The 26751-nt window shown below is 39.5% G+C and overlaps 1 protein-coding gene across 2 annotated transcripts in view; it reads left to right on the top strand.

The window, feature by feature from the left end:
• The first annotated feature begins 3556 nt into the window (after positions 1–3556).
• The window catches only part of sema4c (sema domain, immunoglobulin domain (Ig), transmembrane domain (TM) and short cytoplasmic domain, (semaphorin) 4C), a 71783-nt gene continuing 48588 nt past the window's right edge, over positions 3557–26751 (top strand). Inside the window, exons 1-2 of one of the 2 annotated variants that reach the window (XM_061278707.1) lie at positions 3557–4074; positions 15130–15212. The gene's annotated coding sequence lies outside the window, so the exon portion shown is untranslated. The remainder of the gene's footprint in view (positions 4075–15129; positions 15213–26751) is intronic. The other variant, XM_061278708.1, reaches the window with a different exon arrangement.

Below are 26751 nucleotides of genomic sequence, written 5' to 3'. Positions count from 1 at the left end.
GATTTGAAGCCATATTATCTTCACTGCAAGTGAAAAATGAGTAAAATGTTCCTATTTGAGTAGACACGATGACGAAGAAGCTTTATTCCATCGGAGTAGTTTGGTGTGGTATAAATTTTGAAGAGGATTTCAAAATATAAAACTGACTGTTCCATTTTTCCCCTTCATTGGACTGACGTCGCTGTTCCTGAATGCTGTTCATTAGCAGGTCGAAAGGGAATCATCTGCCTTGTTCTGTATTAAAATGAAATAAACTGAATATCAAAAGGAAAGGCCATAATTTAAAGAGGATTCTGAGGATTATGAAGGCAGGTTGAAAGTCATGTTTCTTGTTTGCAGAGCAGTCAGCACACTGCACTGAACCATGTCACTATCTTACGAGTACAATATCATGTCACTCTTCACGTAGCCGATGCATCCATCACAGTTCCTCTAAACACCTGGTGCCGGAAATGCATGTCTGATCTGGATTTACCAAGTCGGATCGTATCATGGCAAACTGAGCTGAACTTTATTCTTGCCTATGATTGGTGGAAACATGGCTTTAGGGATGACAAACTCGCGTTTGGTGCAGAAAATTTTGCAAAAAAGGCAGTAAGGCTTGTTCTTGTGGCGGGGAATTGCATTTACAATCCATCCATCCATTCTCTGCTTATCCTCGTGAGGGTTGCGTTTACTATCCATCAATCTTATTTAAAAACATCTTATCCAGTCTTGACTTTTACTTACATAGTGATAAGAGGAATAGGCTCTGTGCAGATTTTGTCATTGAGTGACTTGAATTATCTTGAGACACATAAGGATGAGGGCTTAGCACATCTTTCACACTTCAGAGATCTGGGATTCAAATTTGAGCTCTGACTTTCTTGTGTGGCTTTAGTATGTTCTCCCCATGCTGACATTAATTTTCTTAGAATACTCTGAGTTTCCTGTAAATTTAAAAATCATGCAAAAATTAAAAACTATAAATTACCCATGGGTTTGGAAAAAAACACACACCTATGGGTAATTTAGAGTCCTGATGAGTCCTAAATGGAATTTTACCAGACCCTGAAGAAGAAGTTCCGGCCATCAGTTTGTGCCCTCAAACTCAAGAGCTCTTGGGTCATGCAGCAGGAAAATGTTCTGAAACACACCAGCAAGTTCACCTCAAAATTGCTCAAAAAGAACAAAATTAAGGTCAAAGTCAGAATTGAAATCCAATTGAGATGCTTTGGTGTGACCTTAAACGGGCAGTTCAATCTCGAATATGGCAGTTGACACAATTCTGCGAAGAGGTGGCACAACTTGCTGTTGAATTAAGCCGGCAAAAACTCTTTCACAGAGAGGCAGATAGGTTTGCACACACCGTTGGTAAATAAAAACATTATTTAGAAACTGGATTTTAAATATCATTGGGTTGTCAGTGTGATATTAATATTGGTTTGATGAAATGAAACCTTTTCAAGTAATAAATGTACCAAAAAAAAAGCAAGGGAGCAAATACCTTTTTTACAGCACTGTACACACACACACACACACACGTACCACATACTCTATATGCATTGGTCAATATATAAACAAGTCAGAGGCATTCATCTGCACTGGGGTTGGTAGTGTTTGTTGTCGCTACCAACATTAGTGTTGACTCTCGTATACAGTAAATGTCATCAGACAACAAACCGCCTTTGCTCATGTGAGACATGTTGATATGAATTGCAATTTTGCTTTTGTAATTACACTTATCTGGGGTTGGCAGGAATGGAAAATGAGCAAATCTTTTGGTGGCAATTTGATGGTCAGATTGATTTTAATCAGATCTATTTATTTTTGTGCCAGTCACTGGAATAAACACGAATTTTCTTTCATGATTTATTTCTTTGTGTTCTTATTCAAAGAGGACCAACGTTAACATGATGTCTGACTTTCTAAAGTGAATCGCACATTTTGACCACGCTGTGTTTCTTAATAGGATTTTCCTTTTCCTCTTTAACATGTATTCAAATTTTAGCCAAGCTCCAAATGACTTCTTTGCATCCAAACTCTTTACCTGTCAAACAAATCTGTACCAAACAAACGTATGCCACCTGATTGTGGGTACAACACAATCATTCTGTTGATCACGATGCTTTCTTTGTTGCCTTGATAATCTGACTTTGTAAGAGTTTTGGGTAACAATCATCAGAGCATTACTGGCAGTCAGTCAGAAACTAATTCAATAATGGTAAACTGCACAGGCAATTTTCCATTAATTTGATGCGTGCGATAAACACTCCCAAACAGAAATAAACGCAGTCAGTTTTCATAATGTGTTCTTTCAGTAAACGCAATTGTAAGACATGCAGCCTCTGGAACAGCCTATGCCAGTCTGTTTATCTATTTGGATTGGGGTTAAGAGCACCCATAATGTTCTGTATAGCACCCATAATGTCCATACTCACAATGAGACAAAAAAAAATCACTTGGGGTATTATGATGGGTATTGTTAAGAAATTAAATGCTTAAAAAAGTCTCTAATGTGTGGATATTATTGTTCGACATATGTTGAATTTAATTTTGTGGTAAATATGATGCATCATAGATTTACTCTGCAGACTGCAGACATTGTGAAAGCAAATCACTAGTGAGTCGATTTCTGAGCTTCAGCAAAATTCTGTTGAGACACTGGATTGCAAGTAAACACAAGTGCAAATTATAATATTTCATTCATGATGTGGTTATGTTTTTTCAATTACACTCTAAGGTGATAAAAAAAATCTCATGTTCAATGTGTCTATATGTACAACTTCCATATCATAAAATATCTTACCCTTTGGTCCCAATGGAACCATGTCAAAAAGTTGGATACCATGTTCCAGTACACTATTATTATTATTATTATTATTTTAGCTCTGCCGAAGAACAAGGGTCCATGGTTGGAATCTGACCATGAGAAGTTTGCATATGTGTGGGTTTTCTCCTGGTCTATCCCATTGTCAAATACTGGAGGTGCTCTATATGTTAGGTTAATCACCATACAGTTTCTTAGGCTGATGTTAAATGGGCCACTCAGATAGAACATCACGAAATTTGATTGAAATTTCGAACGAACGAATTCAACCAAAATTGAGCCATAGCAAAATTCCGTAAATTGGTCTTGGGGTGACTGACAAAAGGATCATACAGAATGTATGATGTAAATGCATGTGTTTAAAAAAAAAATGGAAAGGGGGGGTAAATGTCTCACAATCTTCCCTTTCAACTGGAGTACCAACTTTCTACCACTGCCAATTGCTCATTTAGAGCTCGGTTAAATGGACCGGCGACGTGTTAAAATAAAAAGGTCATACTCCAGGTTGGGGAGCGCCTCCTGAACAAGACTTCACTTTACACACACAAAGGAAGTGGGCTTCAGCGGGCAGCTAATGACCGCTTGGGGCCCCTCTCGTCTGTGTTGGGGTCCTTGTTCAGAGAAGCACATGGGCGGGGATCCATTTGTCTGCTTTTGAAAAAAAAAAAAAAAATCCAAGTCCTGCTGCGATGCGTGCTGCACAAGCGCACGCTGCACCGCGCACACACTCACGCACGAGAGCGCGCTCGCACGCATTACCACTTGCGCACACATTTTTTTTCAGCAGTCTGTCACAGCGACGCATTCAACATAACGTCTACTTCAGTTCAACGTGTGCATCGGCCCTGGAACTTCTAGAGAGACGGGGTTTTAAACTCCTTCAAGACTCTGGAATATAAAATCGCACTCTATTTTCTTTCCTTTTTTTCTTCCCATTTTCTCCTCCTCCTCCTTCCTCCTCTGGTTTCCTGTTACAAAGCCTTGGGAGGGAGTTGCGCGCACAGTCGAGTTCCTCCGTAGAAACTAAATGACAGGATCAGAAGGCGTGATTTTTCTGCATCGTCCGGACATTTTATAGCAGATGAGAAAAAAATAAAGGAGGAAAGAGAAGACGGCGTGACATTGACGAGGATGTAGAATGATTTTTAACTAAAGAAACATACGAGAAACAAATTCGCTGTTGCGGGGAAGAAGAGGAGAGGGCTATTGGGGTCTATCAGTCTAACGCACATCATCGCTACTACAATCCGCGGAGGCAGAATAATGTAAGTTTTTATTCATGTTATGTTATATCATGCTGATGGTGACGAGGAAGGCAGTGTTGTGCGAGTGTCCATTGTTGTGCTTCCATTCTGAAATTTTGACATACATAGCATTTAATTTTATTTGAGTACTGTTTTTGCAAATGCTCTTTTTCGGTGGTTCATTGTGGTGCAACTTTATCTCCATTCATAGCGCAGTGTAAACAAAGCGCAGTGCGGTCAGCAGCAGTTGGTTGGAGAGAAAGCAACTCAGGAGTCTAAAATAGTCTAAATTCACAATAGTGGAGCTTTCTTGGAGATCGTAACTGGTTACTCGCCAGCGTTTCTTCTTAAGCGACTGTGATATGATGTTAATCATACATTTGAATTTCTGCGAACTTTTATGCGCTTTTGTTTTGCGTCAACAGTTTACTTATTGTGCAGATGCTTGCAGCTTTTAGGCATGTTGAAAGAATGGTAATCATAGATTTATCCTGCAGCTTTCAATCAACCCAGTAATATTGCTTTCAGCCAAATATCGTATGTAATGATAAATTGCATTATAGGTCCGCCTAAATCTTACACTTTTAAATTCATAATTTAACGACCGGTTGTCCCCCTCTGGTGTTTTGCCTTAATGAGGTAAGTATTAGCTTTGCTTGAGTGATTATTGTAATTATTGAGGTGGAGGCAGGCGTCCACTCATGGACGGCAAGGAGTTTTTTTTTTTTACTTAAAGAAAAAAAAAAGTGGTGGCTTGAATTGGGGGAGTCTTTTTTACAAGCCGAATGGTGCCAGTGCCTGTTAACTAACAGACAGCCTGGGAGGGGGTGGGGGGCGTGTGTTTATGGGAGTCAGGAGGAAGACTGTCTTAATTTTATGGGAATTTACATTATATTTCCTGTGTGACATGAACCACATGTTTTTATTCCCCATCATTAGTTGTTGTTTTTTTCCATATTTTTGTCAATGGATCAATGACAAAATTATGCAGAGCTGTTCAATTAGGATTTCATTTGGGTCAAATGTAGCCAGCCAATGGACATTAGTGAGTCGATGGTTTTCATTGTCAATTTTATGTTTCAATTTTCCAAAATGACGTGTGTATCTTGCCGCTACTCCTGTTTTTAGCCACACCTCAAAACAACACCATCAGCAATGTGGGTAAACTATGCGAGTGTTGCATTTATGGTATAAAACATTGGGAATTTTTAAAATCTTGTGAACTGACATACTCTTGCATCTCTTGAATGCAATTCAATTCAGGGAGGTTGGACCACAGGCTGGGGTGGGTTCTGGGCCGCATTAGGCCCGCAGGCTGCTAATTGAATAGCAGTGATATACAGTCTAGAATAAATGGCATGTCAGTGAAATATTAGATGAGAGGTCTCAAATTGGTACAATATCAGGCAGTCCTTTGTAGCGTGTCCATGTTCTTGCCGTGCTTGTGCGGGTTTTCCCTGAATATTTTGGCTTCCCTCTTCATGTTGGTTTCATTGAAAACTAAATTGTCTATATGTGTCAATCATTGTTTATTTATCCTATATGTACCCTGTGTTGGCTGTTAACCAATCTTGGGCGTAGCCTGCTTCTTGCCAAAATGTAATGCTTTAGCTCACCCACCACCATAATTAGGACAAGTGCTATACAAAGTTAAGAAATGGATATAGAATATAAACAGTGGACTCTGTTATATGGGTGTTAGCTTTAGGTTGACATTTGGATTGGGTGTAGTTTGGGATAATCCAATTGAAATTCTATTTACTTACATTTGTATTTTATCAAGTCAAATTCAAAGACCTCTAAAATCAGACATAATCCTTGTATGTGAATTTCCAGAGTAGATTATATTAGATCGAGGAAGGTTAACGGAGAATTTCACCGCATGATGCCCAGTTGAAAATCAGCTTTCATGCACAACTATTTTAACAAACACACATGCACACACACACACGCACACACACGCACGCACGCACACGCACACACATGCACGCACACACACAAAGGGTATGTGAGGCAACATGGGAAGGAGGCTGGCTGTCAGGATGTGGAGACCATTGTCTGTCCGACAATGAAGATATCACATCGGCAGGAGTCCTATTGCGCTCTCAATGGAGTCATTAACATCTGGGGCCAAGGGCTACCTGTGTGTGTGTGTGTGTGCGTGCGCGTGTGTGCGTGTGTGTGTGTGCGTGCGTGCGTGCGCGTGTGTGTGTGTCTCTCTCTTTCTCATCTCTTTTCTCTCGTTTCTCTCTTTTCTCTCTCTCTCTCTCTCTCTCTCTCTCTCTCTCTCTCTCTCTCTCTCTCTCTCTCTCTCTCTCTCTCTATTTAATTTTATTTTGTCAAGTGGTTGCATAAGATAAAATCACGTGGACTCAGACACATTTTATAAGTAGACAATACAGTACATTGGCTTAAAATGTGTCGTGGTTGCCAGCGAATTGCAGTCTAATTGATTTAATTGAACATTTTGGTCAACTGTATGATGTGTGAAGTTGACGTGTACTAAAACGAGGTAAAATTGACTGCAAATGGCAGAGGTTCTGTCATCTCAATTAGTTTTTACAAAGTTGTCAGCTATGGGAAGTTGAGCTCCTGAACCACATTGCAAAACTTCCCTCTTGCATTCCACTCGGAATTGATATTCTGCTTGATGTGACACTGGAGGGCTTCAGAGCACTCCTAAAAAGTTGCTTTTAAAAGTTGCCATTAAAATTCACATCAAAAATAAAACAGCTAACAGTTAAACACACATCCCCAATAATGAAATTGCACCATTGATTCACTTTATTTGTTCCTCCATGCGTATCATCCATCTGCCTTCACCAGTGTTGATTTGATATTTTCCGCAAGCGTACACATGCTGCATGTGACAGAAATGTGTGTTTTGACACTGAAGGGTCAACATTGCATCATGCTTGCAACATCCCCACCATGCCAGATGTCCCCTGCCTGCTCTATGTTTAATTGTCATCAATGTGTCACATGCATCACGTCAACGGAACAGATACTGGAGAGGCCACATGGCGAGCAGCTGAACTCCCGTGATAATGGGATGATTCCAGGTTATGTAACTCAAGAGACGATTCACGTACAAGATCACACACAGAGGCCATTCAGTTCTTGTTAATGCTTGTCACTTATCTGTAAGTGAAGGATGCCTTGTGTTTTAAATGTTTTTTTTTTTTTTGCACTTGGTTTGCCGAGCAACAGCACAAGCTCCTCGCAGTCAAAACAACATGATTGCAACTTTGATGATGCGACTCATGTCTTCTTTCCATTTCTTTTAAAAAGCCCTTTCAAAGGCAGATTAGATTTTGTTTTTTGCTTCTGCGTGTTTTGAGCTTCCTGCAACTCTGATGCTGCCTCAATGGTATGACCCAGCTCAGTTTGCTGTGACACTTCACAGTGTGCGCTTATGTTTACGTAGCAAGTTATGGTTCATGTCAGGCCAGATGCAAGGTCTGGGGAGTTGAACAGATGGGTTGTATGCGTGTCAACCTGTGCGTGCGTGTATGTGTGTGTGTGTGTTTGTGTATGCCTCAGGGTAACAACAGGAGGGAAGGCTGGGCTGGACAGACAGCCTGATGTTTTGAAATGAAGGACCCCAAGCAGTTTCTGGTAATGGTATTTGTCAATGTGTGCTGAAAGTGCTGGCATCATTAGTGCTATTGATTGATTCATTATGATGGTGCATCAACTCCTTGGGCACGTACTCCTGTTCACATGTAATGAGATGCAGTATACTGTTTCCACTGACGTTGCATTAAGACTGTGTAGTCCAGGGTGGTGATGTAATGCAATACTGACAGCTGTGTGATATTTCGATTATTTGTATTTAAACCCTGATTGAGTAGAATATGCCACAAGTTATACTTTATTCAAATAAAAAGTTGCTTTACCCTCACTCACAGCATACTTCACAAACTGTAAGTCCGCTCTGAGCACTTTAACGCCTGTTGAGACATTTCTGTCAGGCCGCTGGATGATTCCGGAGGGTTTTGGCAGGGGCTGTGATTGCAGTTGTTCCGAGACAAGAAGCTTTTGCTCCCCTTGCAACTTACCCTTCCCTTTGATCGCTCTCTCTCTCCCGTTCTCTCTCTCGCTTGCTCTCTCGCTGTCTCTCTCGCTCTCTGCCAACATATGCCTCCATCTTTCCTCCTGTTTTCCTCTTGTCTTAGCTCACTCCAAGTAGCATACTGGGGTCTTTTCTGCATTGCCAGAGAGTGAGCACTTAGCACTTATAGAGCTCAAATTTAATTGATCAGACAAGTGCGCGGTCAGCGTGTTTTTGAAGTGAATGCGCCTCAGGAAAGCGCTGTAATAATCCGTATGGTGTCTCTAATTGCACTGCCTGTGCTTTAAATGTCTCAGTAGAAGCAAATCAATTCAGTTGAATTAAATGAATTCTTGTCTCTATCATCTTCCAAAAAAGCTTTTGTATACTCCAGATTACAGACCATATGGCCGCAATAAATATTTGTCACTCTCTATGAATGATGCAGCCCACCCCCTTCAGTGGCAATCAATAAATGAATAAACCTTGAGGGGGGGGGGGGGGGGGGACCTTTTTCCGGAACGTCATACTGGTGGAAAATTCAATATGGTGCACACTCAGGGTCCTATAGGCAAATTAGAAGAGCAAGTACACTTGGATGAACTGAATTATTTCTACATTTGAACATTTTTACAGGATAAGCCCTTTCTGAACTGCCATTTCCCTTACTATCAGATAAGGATGATAGGTGTCATTTTCAAATTGTCACTATACTGTGGGGAGGAGTGCCATGATCCAGCTACTGGAGTTAAACACATTTGAATGGTTATTGGGACCTTCAGATAAAGCAAAAGAAGCATGTTGGGGCAACTGATAGTGGCTGCACTCTTGCATAATGGATGAATGTTCGGATGGAAGTGGAGGAGAGGCCTGACCCACTTGTTTCTTACCAGCTGACCACTATTGGCCATCTGCTCCCTACCAGTCTCTATTTTTTTCTCTCAACTAGACGGCATCACTTTTTTACTCACTTTATATTAATGCATATGCAGCATCGTACTTAAGGGTCTTCGGAGACTGATTTAAGGAAGAATATAGAGCATCATAAATGTTCGCCTTTGCGAACAGGAGGAAGAGTACAAAGACAGTGACCTTTAAGAATGTGTGCACCCATAAATGTTCCAATTCATGTCTCGTTTGAATTTTCACTAAAGATGTGTGAAGTTCTAAACCATGAGCCACCGGGTCATCTCATCAGCATTTTTGGAGTCATGTTGACATTACAGGAGTTTCCAAGTCTTCAGGGCACTGCACTTTTGTACTAAAAGGGCGGTGAATGGTGGGCAAAATCTCTAGAACATTTATCAGGTGGGATCTCTCGGCTATCTGTTCTTGTTGTCATTGTTGTTGTTGAAAATGTACTTCAGAAGAAATAAAACAGATGATGCCGTAGTACTACTACTAACTAACAAAAAAAACATGGCAAGAGAGCAGCCTCTTGTGTGGGAATAGTACCTTTTTTTGAATGTGTTGATTGAATGACAAAATGTTACTGTCTTAATGCAGAGATTATATTACAATATGGCTGCATGGGCATCCATGAAGATTTTAGGCATCCATATTATATACCATTGTCTTCGTTAGGATTGCAGGTGAACTAGAGCCTATCCCTGCTGACTTTGAGCAAGAGTTGGAATACTGCTCATACTGGACTGGTTACCACTTAATCACAGACATGACACAGACAAATGACCATTCAGGCCCACATTCACACCGATGGACGATTAAGAGTCTTCAATTAACTCGCATTGTTTTGAGAAAAAAAAAAAAAAAACTCTTGACTGTGCGGCAGATTGCTAACCGCTACTTCATTGTGCTGCAGAGCCAATAAGTAGGATAAGTCTTTTAGAGGATCTCCAAAGGATTGACTTCTGTACAGCTATATCGACTTCTGTTAGTTTAAAGCAGGGGTGTCAAACTCATTTTTTTTCGCGGGCCGCATTGTAGTCATAGCTTTTTTCGGAGGGCCAGTATGACTGACAACCCAAATAAATGTATGAGCACCTCATATTATATACAGTAAAAGCTACAAAACAAACGGACAAATAACTTGTTTTCAAATCAGAGGAGTACAAACTGGTCAAATATTTAAAAAAAAGAAGATAGTATTAAAAGTGAAGACAATTTGCAATTTTCGTAATGACACGAATTTGATGCACAATTTGTCTTCGCGGGCCACATAAAATGATGTGGCGGGCCGTATCTGGCCCCCGGGCCTCGAGTTTGACACCTGTGGTTTAAAGGGACAAATTTCCACTTTTAGAATGCAGTGCAAAATTAATGGTGTGGTTTACGGACACATTGTTTAACCAAGTGCATGTTCTTTATTCATGTCAACCTGTCCAGTTACTTATGTCGATACATAAAGAGTAGCTGACATTTATATACACACATGCTGTAGATACAGTGTATTGATGTTAATGACTTTTACTGTAAAAAAAAAATTCTGGAATAGTTCAAACTGATAACGACCTTTACCCTATTGAGTTGTCATCTATTATTGTGTTTCCCAGGTCTAGTCATTGTGGCTGTGATTGATAACATAAAGTCTGATTGGGGAGGGATGATAAAATTCTCAGTGAGAAATCTTGTACTTGAGCCAACTGTGTTTCGGGGGCACTGTGTAAGGTGATCTGTTTTCAGAGCCCGGTGACTGCAAGTTCTGTATGCACTGACTCAGCAGATGTTTTGAGGCACAGTATCTACTTTGTTTTTGTCTTCCTGTCTTATTATTATAACTTATTTTGGTTGTGGTGCTATGTGAAAGCTGTTTGGACCCTCATTGAATGCTGAGGTGCCTACTGTTTGGTCAGTGGCACTGTTTCTTGTGTGTATTTTTGAATGCTTTTGCAGAGTCAGCCTATGCATTGTTTCTTAGATAATGGGCCTGGATAGGTACAGTCAACCAGTAGTGTGTGTGTGTGCGTGCGTGCGTGTGTGTATGTGTGCGTTTGCATGTGCATATATGTGTTCTTGGTGGTATCAAGACCATGGTATTTTATTTTTATGACTGCTTTTTTGGCATTGTTCTCGTCCACCAGAGCTCACCCTGACTGCCAGTGGGCAGGAAGTTCTGGTAGCAAGCTGAGCGTACCCATGTATTGTAATGCAGACTCTGTTCTGCATATACAGCCCCTCCTATGCAATCGCCTCGTAAAGTTTTAAAAAGACAATAAAAAGTTACCCGGTGGCTCAGAGGCTGGTAAGCTACATCTTATCCAGGAAGGAGCTGCAGCCAGGCTAATGGCCTCTCTCCCGGGTAGGTAGTATACAGGGGCCAGTGCGGGGTTATCAGCTGCAGGAAGGCCCCTGCATGGCAGCTCTATTAGAGCTTTCATGAGCTTGAGTGTGGGCGAAGCTGAGCTCTGTGTAAGTGCAAGTAACTTTTGCCTTTCCAAGCTGTGTTTACGTCTTCCTGTTTTAGCACTCCCTCAAGTCTAAAAACACTTTTGACTTCTTCCCTATGATTCAATATTAAGATTAAATACTGCGTGTTGCCTGTATTGGTTAAAAACAATTGCTTAAAAATCCAACATACCGTATATTCCGCACTATAAGGCGCACCTAAAAAGCTCCAATTTTCTCAAAAGCCGACAGTGCGCCTTATAATCATGTGCACCTCATATATGGACCAATATTGAGCCACTACAGCCGGCGTGTCCAAAGTCCGGCCCGCGGGCCAAATGTATATATCTTTTATATGGACAAAGTTTTAAAATGGGCCATTCATTGAAGGTGCGCCTTATAATCCGGTACGCCTTATAGTGCGGAAAATACAGTACAGTGGAGGCACTACAGTTGAAACAAATTATAGCTGGGGGTCACTGTTCTTAATTCTAGTACTGCACTGATTCAGGCACTCAACAGGAGGTGACATTGTGTGAGATACTGGGGTTTATTTCATGTCAAGTTTATTTGTATAGCCCTAAATCACAGACAAGTCTCAAAGGGCTTCACATGTGCAAATGAATTCATCATTCATCAAATTTTATTTTTTGTGAGTACGGTATCATTTCATGAACAACTATTCGGTCAGTGGAAATACGTATGTCTCATACGGTGTGGAGAAGGCGGTAAGGTGCATTCTCTCTGACTGACAAATGAGATTCCTCCTCATGTTTGAAAATATGGCAAGTCAGGAAACATGGGGAGCCACAAGCCAGTGCTGCTTTTCTTCATTAAGCAGTAAGCGATACAGTGCTCACAGCATCTGCTGACCTGTCGCTGTCTCCGTGTCCTTACCAAGATTTATGAAACACTGCTCCTTTTTGCTCCAAAAAATAGGTACAGGCTCAAATGTCGAGGCAAATGTTGACAATGCCACTTTCTCACTGCTACTGTCTCCGTAACACTATAAAAGCTTTTTCAGGGAAGTATTAGGAGAAAACACATTATTTATACAAATCTACGCCCACACAGAATGTACAATACACGCATTAATACTTGTATGATAAGCTATGCACTAGGAATACATTTTGCACTACATGATTTTATCATGTGATACCATTATTTGTGTGATTGAAGAATTGAAACCTTTCCAGAAACAAACTAAGCACACCACATTTTAATACTGTAATTGAAACAAGTGGCTATAATAATTCAAAATGTTTCTCATTCATACTTGTCCATCCATCCACTATTGTCCATAAAATATTCGTACTTTATCTCCTTCATCAGTTTTTGATATATTGAATATTGTCAACTTTAATTATATCCGACGACAAAAGGCATGAGTCCAGCATCATATCCAGTAAACCCTCACCAGTTTGTATTCATAAAATCAAATTGTAGAACAAAGCTTTAAACTCCAACCGGTTTTAAGTTGGCTTCAGAAAATGAGCAGTTCTTCCATTTTAAAGCTTATTTGACTCATGGGTCAATAAGCCTATCTCTCTGCTTTACATCTTATTGTTGCCAACTTGAGTCCAGCACCCACATCTCCCTTGAGCTCAGCTGTATCAGCAGCTGTAGCTATAAAAGTGCTGTTGTTGAGGTGTTAGTCAGGTTTGTGTGCTGGGGAGGGGGAATGCTGGAAAAAAGACAGTCTTTCAGCCTTTATTCCACTGCTGACTCACCTTTGACCCTCAGTGGTCACACTTCTCTAACCCTGCTCTTTTCTTCCAGTCCACTGCTCTGACTGTCCGAGGGGAGAGATAGATTTCGATAAATAAATTGAGAGACGCGGGACACTTGCTGGGATGAAGCCACAGCGATGACAGTGGAGATATAAAGGTAGAGAAAGATAGAACTAGGGAACAATATGGATGGTGGGAGAGTAAACAAGATTGGATTGAGTTGCCAGGTTAGTCGCAGGATGCTCAGAAAGGCACTCTGACGAATCAATATAAAAGATGGCATTGGTTATTCTGCTTTTTTATTGGTCATTTTTTTCTTTCAAAGATAGGGATTTCCGTTTCCGCTTTTCCTCGTGGGCGTAATCCTCACGTTCAAGAGAATTTTTAAAAGAAAACAGAAGTTTGTTTCTTCATGCAGGAGGTGGTAAAACAGACTCAAGTGAAATAAAGTGATTTTCATAATCGACTCCAAATAAATCTTGTAATATATTACCACCGACTGGTCCTTTTGTGTCATGGCTGTGTCTTAGAAAAGTTTCAAATAACCCGAATATTGTGCCCATGAGTAAAATAGACGTCAATAGTAAATTAGCCAGCTAATGAGGTTTATATCTCATTGTATATTATGAAACCTCCGATTTGATTGGGTCTTGATTGGACTGACAATGGACAGACTGGGAACGGAAGTCTTTTCAAAGACGAGGACAGACAGGGATGGGGTGCGACTATATTACAAATAAGGACGGAGGGACGAGGACAGGAGGGTGCCTAGGTTAGAGCGAAGGATGGAAGACAGAGCGGCAAAATTTAGTTAAGTACTCATCTGTGGCTGCAGACCGGCAACATTTGGTAGAGTGCTCATTTGTGGCTGCAGACCGGCAAAATTTGGTAGAGTTCTCATCTGTGGCTACAGCTTCTGGAACGCAGAAGAGAAAAGTCTGGGAAAACACATGCAAGAATAGATTTGACAGGGAACGCCTTCTTTCAGATGTCTCTCTACCCACAATGCGAATTGTTTATGAAGGTGCCCAAGTGACACACTTAGGTCAACAGCGTGCCCTATTTTAACTTAGTACACGAGAGAATAAGCCTCTATAGGAACAAAATTAAAACTCACCTTTTAGTCCAATAGAATCAGAGACTCGACAAGACCACCTTGTCAAATTCTTGAGTAAATCAAGACATTTTGAATGAATATCTTTAGTAGTGCCAAATCAACACCTGGCTAAATAGAAGGAAGGGATGTTAAGAGTGGAGCTACAAAAATCATGCAAGTCAGAAACATGACTTGCTGTGGTAACCCTTATGGGGGGGGGGGGGAGACGAAGCACAATGGTATGTTTACTACTTTGTGGCAACGTTTTGGGGAAGGCCCTTTTCTGTTCCAGCGTGCCCTAGAACACAAAGCAAGGGACATAAAAGCATGCTTGGGTGAGTTTGTTTTGGAATGAGAGGATTGACTCCACCTTGTTCCCTATAAAAACCCGGAGCAAGCTGCCCTTTTGTGTTTGACCTTGGTGACTCTTCTGAAGAAAAGTTCAGAAAAATACAAATAGTTTTAATCATTTAAAATATTTGCAACTTTCACTTGTTCTGATGTTATTGCTCCTGTATGTATTTTTTACGAGTTACATTTCAAAGTTATATTTTCATGGATGTTCTGGGATTATTCAATAATGTACTCATTTTTGATTGGTTGCATCTTTTGATTACCTCATTTTTTATACATCTGTAGAGTTTTTTCATTTTGTTTTCTTTTAACATCCGGTGTACTAGTTTCCAATGACACACTTAGTTCACAGTGTTTCTAAAAGAAATATTTAGTATCTCTCGTTCCTGACCATTTCGAGTAACTTCAACCCCTCGTTAGTACTCATCCTGTTGTTTTATACCCCTAATCGTGGCATTCAACAAAGTTTACCTTGCCATGTTTTTTGTACCATTTAGGTAAAGGCTTTTTAAAGAAGACCAGGAAGAAGGGAAAGGCAATCTCCTGATTGGAATTTAGAATGAAGCCGGGGCAAGCTGTGGTAAATGCACAATGACGCGCACGCACACACACACTCACACACAACTCCTCTCGGCCTGTTTGTGTCAAATAATCAATAACACTCTTAAAAAGGGCCTGAAACTAATAGGAAGAGACAACGGGCAAGAAATGGGGGTGAATATCCATTAAATGGAAACAAAGCCATCTTGCATTGTATCTGCTTCTCAGTCCCTCCTCTCTTGCCATTTGAATATTATGAGTTAAAGGAGGCAGAATCTTATCGAATGAAATCAAATGAGTTCAGTCGATTCCCTTTTTAAGATGAGTATTTTTCTCCCTTCCACCATTCTGTCTGTATTCATTCAGCTTTTTCATATTTCGACTGCTTAACATATAGGGTTAGGTTTCTTAAATAATTTGTGTTTTACTCCCTGTGGGAGATGGCCTCGCTTTTTAATTAATTGATTTTCAAATTGACTTAGCTGCTGTATGTGTGTAGGTGTGTGTGCGTGAGTGGGTAGATGAGAGACATGGTTGTGTGTGAGTTATTTGCTGTTTTCTTCACCAAGCGTTCCCCTGACACATTGATGGATAACAGACTGAGAGCTGTGTGTTCCTCTGAGGGTGTGTCTCTCTACATGTGCAGCTGCCCACTGTGAAGTGGAAATAAATACAATAGACATTTTTAGCCCATGCAAAATAGCAGCCACTCATACTGTATGTAAATGCTGGTAAGGCGTTGTGTGCTGAAGGAACTAATAAAATTCATCTTGTGTCAGTGTTTAAAGGTGACGGATTATGGAATTTTCAATTTTTAATTGCTTGTATACAAGTAGTTGAGTCTCTTAAGGGCCGTCTCCCCAGCTACCTCGCAGGTTTAGCATGTGGCATCCGCCACAATAAAAATTTACTATTGAGAGCACATGTGTCAAACTCAAGCCCCGGGGGCCGGATACGGCCGGCCACATCATTTTATGTGGCCCGCGAAGACAAATTGTGCATCAAATTCGTGTGTCATTCCTAGAATTGCATATTGTCTTCACTTTTAATAATATATTTTTTTTAAAAATATTTGACCAGTTTTTACTCGTCTGATTTGAAAACGAGTTATTTGTCAGTTTGTTTTGTAGCTTTTACTGTATATAATATGAGGTGCTCATACTTTTATTTGGGTTGACGGTCATAATGGCCCTCCGAAAGAAGCTGACTACAATGCGGCCCGCGAAAAATATGAGTTTGACACCCCTGATTTAGAGTGCCAAAAGGCGCAATAATCAGCCAGGTTTTTAACTTGAGTCACAAAACAATGCAAATTTGAGTTAAGATAAGCAATTTTAAACAAAAAAAATCAGTAATTAGTAGCAGAAGTTTCATATGCAACAGGAACTCGCTCTCTGTCCTCAACATGATTTATCCCTTTCTTAATCTTGTTTTAGGTGCGAGTCCAAGTTCTATTGCGTGTCATGGTTTTTGTAAATTTCCCCAAAATACAAAATATATAATCAAATACAATTTATTAATGTTTTTTTTTAATTCATAATGCATGTTTTTGAATTGGTGCGATTTATAGTCCAAAAATATGGTTGTTTGGCTTGAGTATTTGCACACATCAGACCAAGAATTTTTAAATGCAAGAAGTTGGCAATTTTTAAGATGGCGCAAAACAATGATTGTCTTCAAATCAATCTGGAGGCCAACAAGAAGAAAATTCTTTCCAAAGGGGCCACTGATGGATAAATATGACTCTCACGATTTGGTGCATTATTGTCGGTAATGCTCCCATTTCACCTTTGTCTTTTCCTTGTTTTTCATTACTCCACCCTGTGACTGCAAGCCGCACTTGTCATTTACAAGGAATCAAACCTAAAACTAAGTGATGCTCTAAATCTTTATCTGTGTGTGTGGACATAGAATGTCAGAGACCTTTATTGAGACACCTGGGAGTTGCTATCAACTGTGAAAAAATATTGCATAATATTCTAAGTACCTGAGCTCTTAGCTGTGTCTAATTTGTCTTTTGCTTCTGCTGCATGGGCAGTTGTGTTGTTCTCCATCTGCTGTGCGTTGTTATTGAACGCCTCATGTATTATGCAGAATAAACATTGTCTATTTGTAAGCTGCACTCACTGTGGGTATTGCTTCAGGTTTAGGCTTCATGAAGATTGTATTCCTCTTTGTTGGTCCATTTGAACACTGTGGAACTGATTGTGGCTTCGCTGTGTGCTGCCAGGTCCACAAAGTCTGTCACACTGTTTTTCTCTCTGTTCCAATATGTATGCATTTGCTTTGTGTCTGTGCGTGCCGCCTCCTTTGTTTTACTGAGCCTGCATGACTCTTTCTTTGTGATTGCAATGGGAAAGGGAATTAGCCTTTGTGCGTCCAAAGGTCTTTGTGCCTCTGTTGGTGAATATTTCTACCTGTATGTTTAACAAAAACATTCAGTAGAACATTCTAACACACACACCCATGCATGCACACACAAACACACACACACGCACACACTTACAAACAACCATTAAGTCTAAATTACAAGCTGTTATAGTTTATGATGATATTTTACATGCTTGTCGCACAAAGGTAGGCCAGCTGTTTCCTCATGACGCTTAACCTAAAACAATTTTGTTCAATAACTTCAAAGGAAACTGTTCTTTGTCATTTATATATGCACACATTTTTCTTTGGCTCTGTTTCCTTTTATCCTATGCTTAATTATGCCATCAAATTTAACAAAGAAGACAAATTTAGGTGCCAGCTCTTAATTATTTAAATCGGGCGAACCAAGTTGGCTATTTTTGTCAGTCAAAGACAAATTTCACTCCGGACCTAACTTGAACACTGTGGCCTTATGAAAGTGTAATTTGAAGATAAGTGTTGCACTTTATTTTGCTCCTACATGACCACAAGAAGTCTGGGTACTTTTTTGGGGTAATGAAAATTTATGAGATATTTTATGAGTTTGTTTGTCTTGGTAATTTTGCAGCAATCCTTTTGTCGATTTTCATTTGTTAATTAAATATTTAGGGGGAAAAATAGTTATTATCCATCCATTTTCTGTACTGCTTAGTCCCCACGGGGGTCGCGGGCGTGCTGGAGACCATCCCAGCCGTGATCGGGCAGGAGGCGGGGGACACCCTGAACCGGTTGCCAGCCAATCGCAGGGCACACAGTGACAAACAACCACACGCACACGCACTCGCACTCACACCTAGGGACAATTTGGAGTGCTCAATCGGCCTACCAAGCATTTTTTGGGATGTGGGAGGAAACCGGAGTGCCCGGAGAAAACCCACGCGGGCCCGTGGAGAACATGCAAACTCCACACAGGGAGGGCCGGAGGTGGAATCGAACCCGCGACACCGAGCCGCCTATTATTATTATTATTATTATTATTATTATTATTATTATTATTATTATTATTATTATTATTATTATTATTATTATTATTATTATTATTATTATTGCTGTGGATTGCTTTAAATGTGTGCTTGGAGGATTGCTAAACTTTTTTTGTCAAATTCCAAATTGTCCAACTTTAGTGGTGATGGAATTTTTTTTTGGTAGCACCGCTACATAAACCATTAGATGAAATTTACAGCTGCACAGAAACCTATTGGGTTTCTTTTAAAGAAAGACAAACCGGCTATTAATTTTTGCTTCACAGCAGCATTCGCCTTTCCCTTTTTCGATTCTATTCAACAAACTAGCGAGTTGCTACTCTACAGTGAACAACAGGCATTCGCGGGCATTTTATAGGTGATTTCCGCACAATAAAAAATGTACAGATACAATGCAGACAAACTTTTAACCAAAGTATATTACATGACCTATTTTTATCTCCATTGGGTCAGAAGCAGAACCATACTTTGAGTGATACTTTCTAATGTGCACAAAAAGAATTCAAGGATTGCCGGCAAAACGATGCATCTCAATAAAGGTCAAAATACAATCAAAGAATTCATCCAATGTCAAAAGTCCACCAGCTATTAGCAAAGTTATACTTTAACGGCTTTGGCCTGAGTCAAAAACAGTGAAGTCAACAAACAAAGATTTCAAAAAACAGGTGGCTTCGCGAATGGCACTTTCAGAAGTATATTTTCTAATGATAAATACAATGTTTATATCTCATCAATACATAAGAGAGGCATACATTTTCTCAGCAAGAAGAAAATGACATATACATACAACTGAAAAAACAATTTCAGTGTGTAATGGCAAGCATAAAAGGAGAAGAATATTTATTAAAAGACTTGAGCAGGAAACAGCAAGAGACGGGTAAAGTAGTTATAAGATGACCAAGAGGGAAAAAAAACAATGCAAAAGACAGCAGGCTTTTGTGCATGAAAACACATCCACGCACACTAGTACTATAAAATTTGGAAATTGTTCACAGCAATCACAAAATGTTCTACATTTCCCCCTTGAAGCTCATTCAATCTTTCTTGTGTGCAGTTGAGAGTTTATTGTTGAGAGCTTTTTGAGGGTCTTTTTCTTTGAACACACTCATTATCTCTTAATTCCAGTCAAATAAAAGATAAAATGACAGATCGTTTTATTGACGTCAATTTGTATCTGAAAGCTGCCAACATGTCTGTGTCGTTAGCCCACTGCTGGTTTGGGCTGTGTGCCGCTGATGTGGTTTCCATTAAACAGAATGAAGACAATTTTCCATCTCCAACTGACTGCTGAGCTTTTGTTTCCAGTGCTGACAGCATGTGAGGGCTCCAAGTGAGCACCACTTTTATTCAGAGGCAGGTTTGCAAACACAGTGGGAATAGGGACCGTGAAAAGGGGAAAAGAAATCTGCGTATAATTGATGAGTATTATGAATGCATTGAATTTAAAAAACATTTTGGAAAAATCCATTGTTGCATTAGCGGCAAAGGGGCAATCATATGTAATATCTCACCACTGTGTGTAGTGTTCAACTAACATGAAACCAGAATGATCAATCATGCAATCTTAGTAACAATAAGCTTTCACTTTGATCAGTAAGACATCTGGGCTACAAATTTTCTTAGTGCTATTTGAATTGCCACTTACGTCTGAAAAGGATGGCATCAGTATTGTCTGAGTTAGTTTTTATTCTCTATCCTGAAATATAAATAGAATAAATGTTGACCACCTCCTCGACAGCAGTAGGTTTCGGGGATGGCTGATGAAAGAATGCAAACTAAATGAATGAGGTCTCTCTAATGCGAGACTCAATGAAAGGTCAAAATCAATCAATCAATAAATAAGGCCAAAAAACAACAACAACCACATAAAGTGACATGCAAAGACAGTTTTCATTATAAACACATCTTAATATTTCTATTTTCTCATGTGACTGTCATGTACAGTATACAAAGCAACTATGCTTGTGAGCAGCATCTGCACCCTATAAAAACAATGCTGCGGTGAAAGCTGCTAGCCCATCTTGGAGAGCTTTTTTTTCACTAACAAAATCATCTATACTGTATATAAATGCACCAATATAATATTTTGTGCAAATGGACTAAACTGGTTTTGGCTACAACTTGGCAGCATGGTCAACATTTGTGCATCTCATCTTCACAAGACCTGACACTTTTTAACATTGGCTGCAGGCCTGCTGTGCGATGTCATGACAAGATATAATCCTTGTTGGTCATGGCGCCTGGGCTGACAGTTGTTTACCAGTTAGTTTGCTGAAGAACATGATGCTTAATGCTAATGCATGCATCCCTTCACTGTTATTCAGGAGCCATCAAACCGAGAAACACATGTATGTAATTACTTATTGAGTCGTGAGGGGGAAAAAAATGAAATGTCGTTAAAGTAGTGTTTTGGAAAGTCGTCGTGGCACAACTCATTTCACAGACAGTGAATGTCAGCTGATTTGTTTGGTTTCTTCCCATCTAAACTCTGCCATCGAAACCAAATACGAGACACTATAAAGCAACTTTGGTTTTGGGGAATCATAATTACTTTGAAACTTTACTTTTAGTTTCCCAGACGCTTCGCATCACTGCAAAACAATGATTCATTGCTGCTGCATGGTATCACATGCTACGTTATGGAAGATCTGTCTGGAAGATTTGCTGTGACATTCGAATTGACAATACAGTAACTTCTTTATGTAGCATACCAAATTCTTGCGAATGCATACAAATACTTGTGTAACGTGAATGGACTCACATGGTGCATCAATGCACAAATAAACCAATTAATTGGTGCAGTTGGTTTTGCTGTAATCAGTCATGTGGACATGACTCATGTTTGCAGCAACAAGAAAAACAACAAAAACAAAACTGTGTGTTTTAGTTTAGTCTCCACCATTGCTCTCTGAAGCTTCTTTTTCTATCAGATCAGTTTGGTTAAGTCTGATTAGATACCACAAATAACTGAGCCTCACTTAGCACTGTCACTGCCCTTTAGTTGGGTAATCAAATATACAAATTGATTTATACATCCTAATGTCTTCTACCTTGTTGTTTTTCTCCACCCTACTATTGCACTGCAGAATTAATACATTTAATCACACTTTTTTTATTCCTACACAGAGCTTTCTTCAGTGCCTTAATTCCTGAGACAAAGATGCCTTAAGTGATTTCAGTGAACCAGAACATGAGGCTAACAACATGATGATACGTGACCTGCCCTGCTAGATTCAAAGTTTTTTTTTTTTATTATCTGACCATTGGAACCATAGAGAAGATCATGGTTGTGGCCAAATAATGCAAGAAAGACTTCAGCGCTTCAAGCCTACATACAGTATTACAGTACAGTATAAGATGTTGCAGGGAGCAAAAAACATTCTAGCTCAGGTTAGAATAAATTGTTTGTTCTATTACGAGCAACAATAATAATAAACAGTAATAATTGTTTCTGCTCAGGATAACATGTTTGAGTTCACACAATGTCCCCACCTTTGTTATTAAAAAAAAGCCCATTTAAAATGAGTTTGAGCCCTGGGCTTATTGTCAGCCTCAAATGTACCATCAAATTATATTTGTTAAATTGCATTTGATTAAAAAGTAGCACCTATCGAATTGTTTATATTATACCCTGATAGAAAAACTTTGATTTAATTTTCTGGTTTTAGTTGATGTTCATTATCATTATTTTAATTAAAAATGTTTGTTGCACGTTGTAATCAAATCCCACTCCTAAAATAAAATAAAGAATACAATTCACTTTACTTTCACTTAAGATCATTTGTACAGTCTTACTCACTGCGTGTGATAAAGACAAAGGGGAACATCTCTAATTTTGTGCCCAGTGCAAGTCTAGGGGAAAGTGAGGTCTAATTCTGTGCATGGACGGTTTTCCTTTTTCTTTTAGTATTTGATATTTATAAATCACAAAATTGCCATTTGCGCAATTCGGGCATGAACCCACTGACTCCCTTTAACATTGCTGAAGCAAAAACAGACTCACTGGAGTCCATGCTGAAGATCGAAGCGTGCAAGTACGTTTAGAAGACACTCCAAAAACACCTCTACGGGTGGATGATGTAAGTTGCCCAGGGCGATGACAGAAGTGGGCAGTTGGAGGTCGCCTCCAAACGCAATCTTTTGTCCTCTTCTTCCCTAGCTGTGAAAGAGTGACTTTAAAAATATTAGAAAGGTGATGATGATAATAATAATAATAATAATTCATTTAATTAATTGATTTTGTCAGTGATTCAGATGGTTTGATGCAAACTGTTGTGATATTTTTAAATACAATGACCTCCACCACCCATATCTATGAAGCTCCGGATCTTTCAACTTGCACCTCGATCCAATCCGCCAAAATTGTGTCACACATTTTTTGTACTTTCAGAATTTATATATTCCTCAAAAGTAGAATGAATCAATACTCGTGCAGTACTTTTTGGTTCACGATGACATTTGCCCTTGTACCAAAAGGCTTCTTCCATTTTAAATGTTACTGTAACCTATTTGACTGAGGGTCTATACAAACGTTTTACTTTATCAACTACCAGCACATCATCTTAAGAAATCGAATATACTAGATCAGTATTTAGCATGCAGTTTGTTCTTTTTATGGTTGAGGGAAATATACAAAGCCGTACAGTTTCGCCAAGCACATGGACAACGATCTTGATTGGAGTTTGTCACATCACCAGACCATTGAATCGTACCTTGTGAAAAACAGCCCCTCGTCAGTGCTATTTTCTGTCTAAGCACCTGCTCACAAACAAAAAGCCTCTGTTGCAGAGGGGCTTTTCACACTGAATGATCAAGTGTGTGTGAGATAGCTCTGGGGCACTTCATGGGTGCCTTTATGATCCCAGGTCAAGCTTTATTGTGCCGGAATAATCTCTGCAGAGCACACATGCAGCAGGACTCTCATATCCACCACGCCATGATGCAAATTTGAGTGCCCTGTACCACCTTCATACACACAAAGATGCACACACACTTGTCATCCTCCCTCAGGCCCATACTGTAGAGATCCATTGCTCTCCTCTGCCATCAGTGGGAACAAATGAGCTGGGGCATGTTTCTTAGTGGTTCTCAGTGCACGTGTGCAGGCCAAACTTCCTGTCTGTCTAACCCCACTCTCTTCTGCATCAGTGAAACACACATACACGCACACATATAGAAGTTACCCACAGACAGATCACTGACAGTCTCGTGGCTATGTTGTATTGTGAATGAGTGTGTCTGTTGCACTTGTGTTTGTTTGTGTGTGCGTGTGTTTGTGCAGGCGTACATATGTGTGTGTTGTTACAAACTTCCCACCCCTACTGTGTCAGTCTGGCAAGTGCCATTTCACAAGGAGCTGAGGAGGGGAGTCAGGATGGAGAGAAAGCGTGAGCCTCAATGCGAGTGTGTCTGTTGTCAGAGAGTTTATAAATAAAGATGACCTCAGCTGTTCAGAGGGTATGTCCCTCTCTTCGTTTTTTCTTTCTGCCTTTCTAAACAGACACAATTCACTAAAATAATCATCATTCCGAGAAGCTGTTGTATTAGTATATTCATGAATAAATGAGGATTAGTCTATCTCGTCTCTTTCTTCATCTTTGACATTTTTTTTTTCCAACAGTCTGAGAATGCTGCTCTCCTGTTTGTGTGGACGAACATTCTTGCGTGCATGAAATCTGGGTCTACGTGGATGTAACAGAGATAATCCTTTAGGATATGACTCTCTTTTTTTGTCTCCTGCTCCGTGGATTTGATTATGTGCATCATTATGGTGGGCTAAGTGGGTTGAGTCCTTGTGTGCATGTGTGCAGACACCTGGGTAGAATAGAAGCAAAAATATGAAATAAATGATTTTGTTTGTGTCAGACATTTCTGAATATCACCCCCGTGGCAGGCTCAGTCTTTCCTGGAAGCTGAAGGGTGTAAAGTTGCACTTTATTTAGTCTGGACAAAATGTGCGTCGTATTTTTTACAATCCCTCTGCTGTCAAAATGGCAGTCTACCATCGTCAGCCCGAGTTGTGAGGCTTTTTTTTTGAAGTTTTTGCCGCAGGATCTTTTTGTAGATGTGCTAATAGATTGTCTTGCCCACACTGAAGGGAAATTGTGTTTATTTCAGGTTAGAAATACATGGAACTTTTTCTCGTAAGCACGTCGTTGTTTCGATTTCTTTGTGTGTCTTGGCATGTGAAGAAATTGACAAAAGCAGACTTTGACTTTAAATACAATAGAAGTACCTTGATAGAGTACAAAAATGGTTATTTGCATGAATGGATTCATACCACTCATTAACATTCTTATTAAAAATCATCCAGCCATGTTGGGTCAATATTTGTCATTTCAGATGGAGCTTCTGTTTTATGGTGGAAAGACGGTGACTATTTTAAAGTTGTTGAAGTGGAACGCTAATGGAAAGGGATTTGGCTGCCTGGTTATATGATAAGAAACATAAAGGCTCATGAATTTTTAAGGTGAAGGTTTTAATCAGTAGCATACTCTAAGAGAAAGCAGGTATTTGGAATAATGTTTTATTTGGAAAATGATACATATTTGTCATTTATGCCCCTTTTGATAAATGAAAATTTCCAGTTGAAAGATTTGGTGATTAGGTTATTTATAAAGGACAAAAGATGGGTCGAAGGAACCCAAATAAATAACTAGTTGAGGGGACTGGATTCATAATCATAGTCTATGGACAATTACATACAGACTGATGTGAGTTGATGAATGAATGCTTGAATGCAACTGATGAGAACATGATGAAAAATCTCAATAATGGTTTTTGAGCACTGCACTTTCTGACTAAATTTCTATTGGACCGATGCAATAACGGAAACGTTTCAATGTTCTGCATATGCTTTCCGAGCCACAATCAAGGTGGGAGGGGCTCCTAAAACGATCAACTATATTAGTCAAATAGAGCATAAAGAATGTTAGTTATAACTAATAATGTGAAGTTGTTGATTTTGACAGAACATCAATAAGGAAAAAAGAGGGAAGTAAAAGTGCTCCAGTGACAGAAGATAAAATGCTGCCCCTACTATATGTCTTTGCAGAAGGATTTATTTGGCTAATATTGGACGATGTTATGAAAAGGTCAGGGTTCAACCCAATGTTTTACCATCACATCCTTCCACTTACATAAACACATGTCAGGCTGCACACACACATGCATGTATGCACACAGAGCCTTCTCTACCTACGCCTTCATTGCTCTCATTCAATCGGGTTTGTCCTAACTCCAAAATATTTTAACGCAGTCAAGTCAAAACATCATCAACTCTTTAGTTGCCAATATTTAACAAACTTCCACTTGATTAATTAAACAGTCTACCACTGACTGGTTACTTTTGTGACATCTACTTATGAGTAAATCACACTTTTCAACTTGAGAACAAAAGAGGGACCTAAGAAGCAAGATGATGAAGAAAATAAAGATCTGTGTACTCCTTGCTTTTGCTTTCAACTGCTCTTTCCCACTGCTAAAAATCTGGTCACTGCATCCTGGCTGGCTGTAATGCCAGAGGCTTTGATAGCATCTGTGCTGTGGGCTGCACTTACAAAGTTTGGTGCTGGCAAAATGTGTGTTTTCTTGTGGTGGTGGTAATGTAAGGGCATTCATCAAAATAGCAAACAGCTCACCACCAATTTTCAGCAGTAATTTTACCTCTGAGTCAAAGGACATGAAGCGAAATTTAAAAAAGGCAATTTTGTATCAACAGGTCACGATGCATTTTAAATTGGTCACAAGTCACTGCTGCTAACTGGTTTTGTGTGGATGATGTTGATAAAATGCTTTTTATTCCATAACACATGTTCACTTGTTGAAAATGTAGTGTGAACATTAAAAACACCATTTTGTCAAATAAAAATCAACATGATCTTAAAAACCCTACCATCCTGTGAACTATACAATTTTCTTTCTGCACGGCACACAGCACAGAGCAGGGTTTATCATAGTTTGGGATTTTTCATTATAGTTAGTTATTTTGTTTTGACTTTTGTTTTTAAATTAGTTTAATTTGAATTACTTTCAAGAGCAGGTTTATTAATTTCTATTAGTTTCATTTTAGTTCTAGTATTAGCTTTAGTTTTAATTAAAAAAAATACTGTGTTTGTAGTCTGTGTCAATTGCAAGATAAAAAAAAAACAAGAGAACTAATTCTTGTTTATTAAGGTAAAGTAC

Source organism: Syngnathus typhle, linkage group LG5 (genome assembly GCF_033458585.1).
Source record: "Syngnathus typhle isolate RoL2023-S1 ecotype Sweden linkage group LG5, RoL_Styp_1.0, whole genome shotgun sequence".
Lineage (NCBI taxonomy): Eukaryota > Metazoa > Chordata > Actinopteri > Syngnathiformes > Syngnathidae > Syngnathus > Syngnathus typhle.
This window is presented reverse-complemented; position numbering and strand designations above follow the sequence as displayed.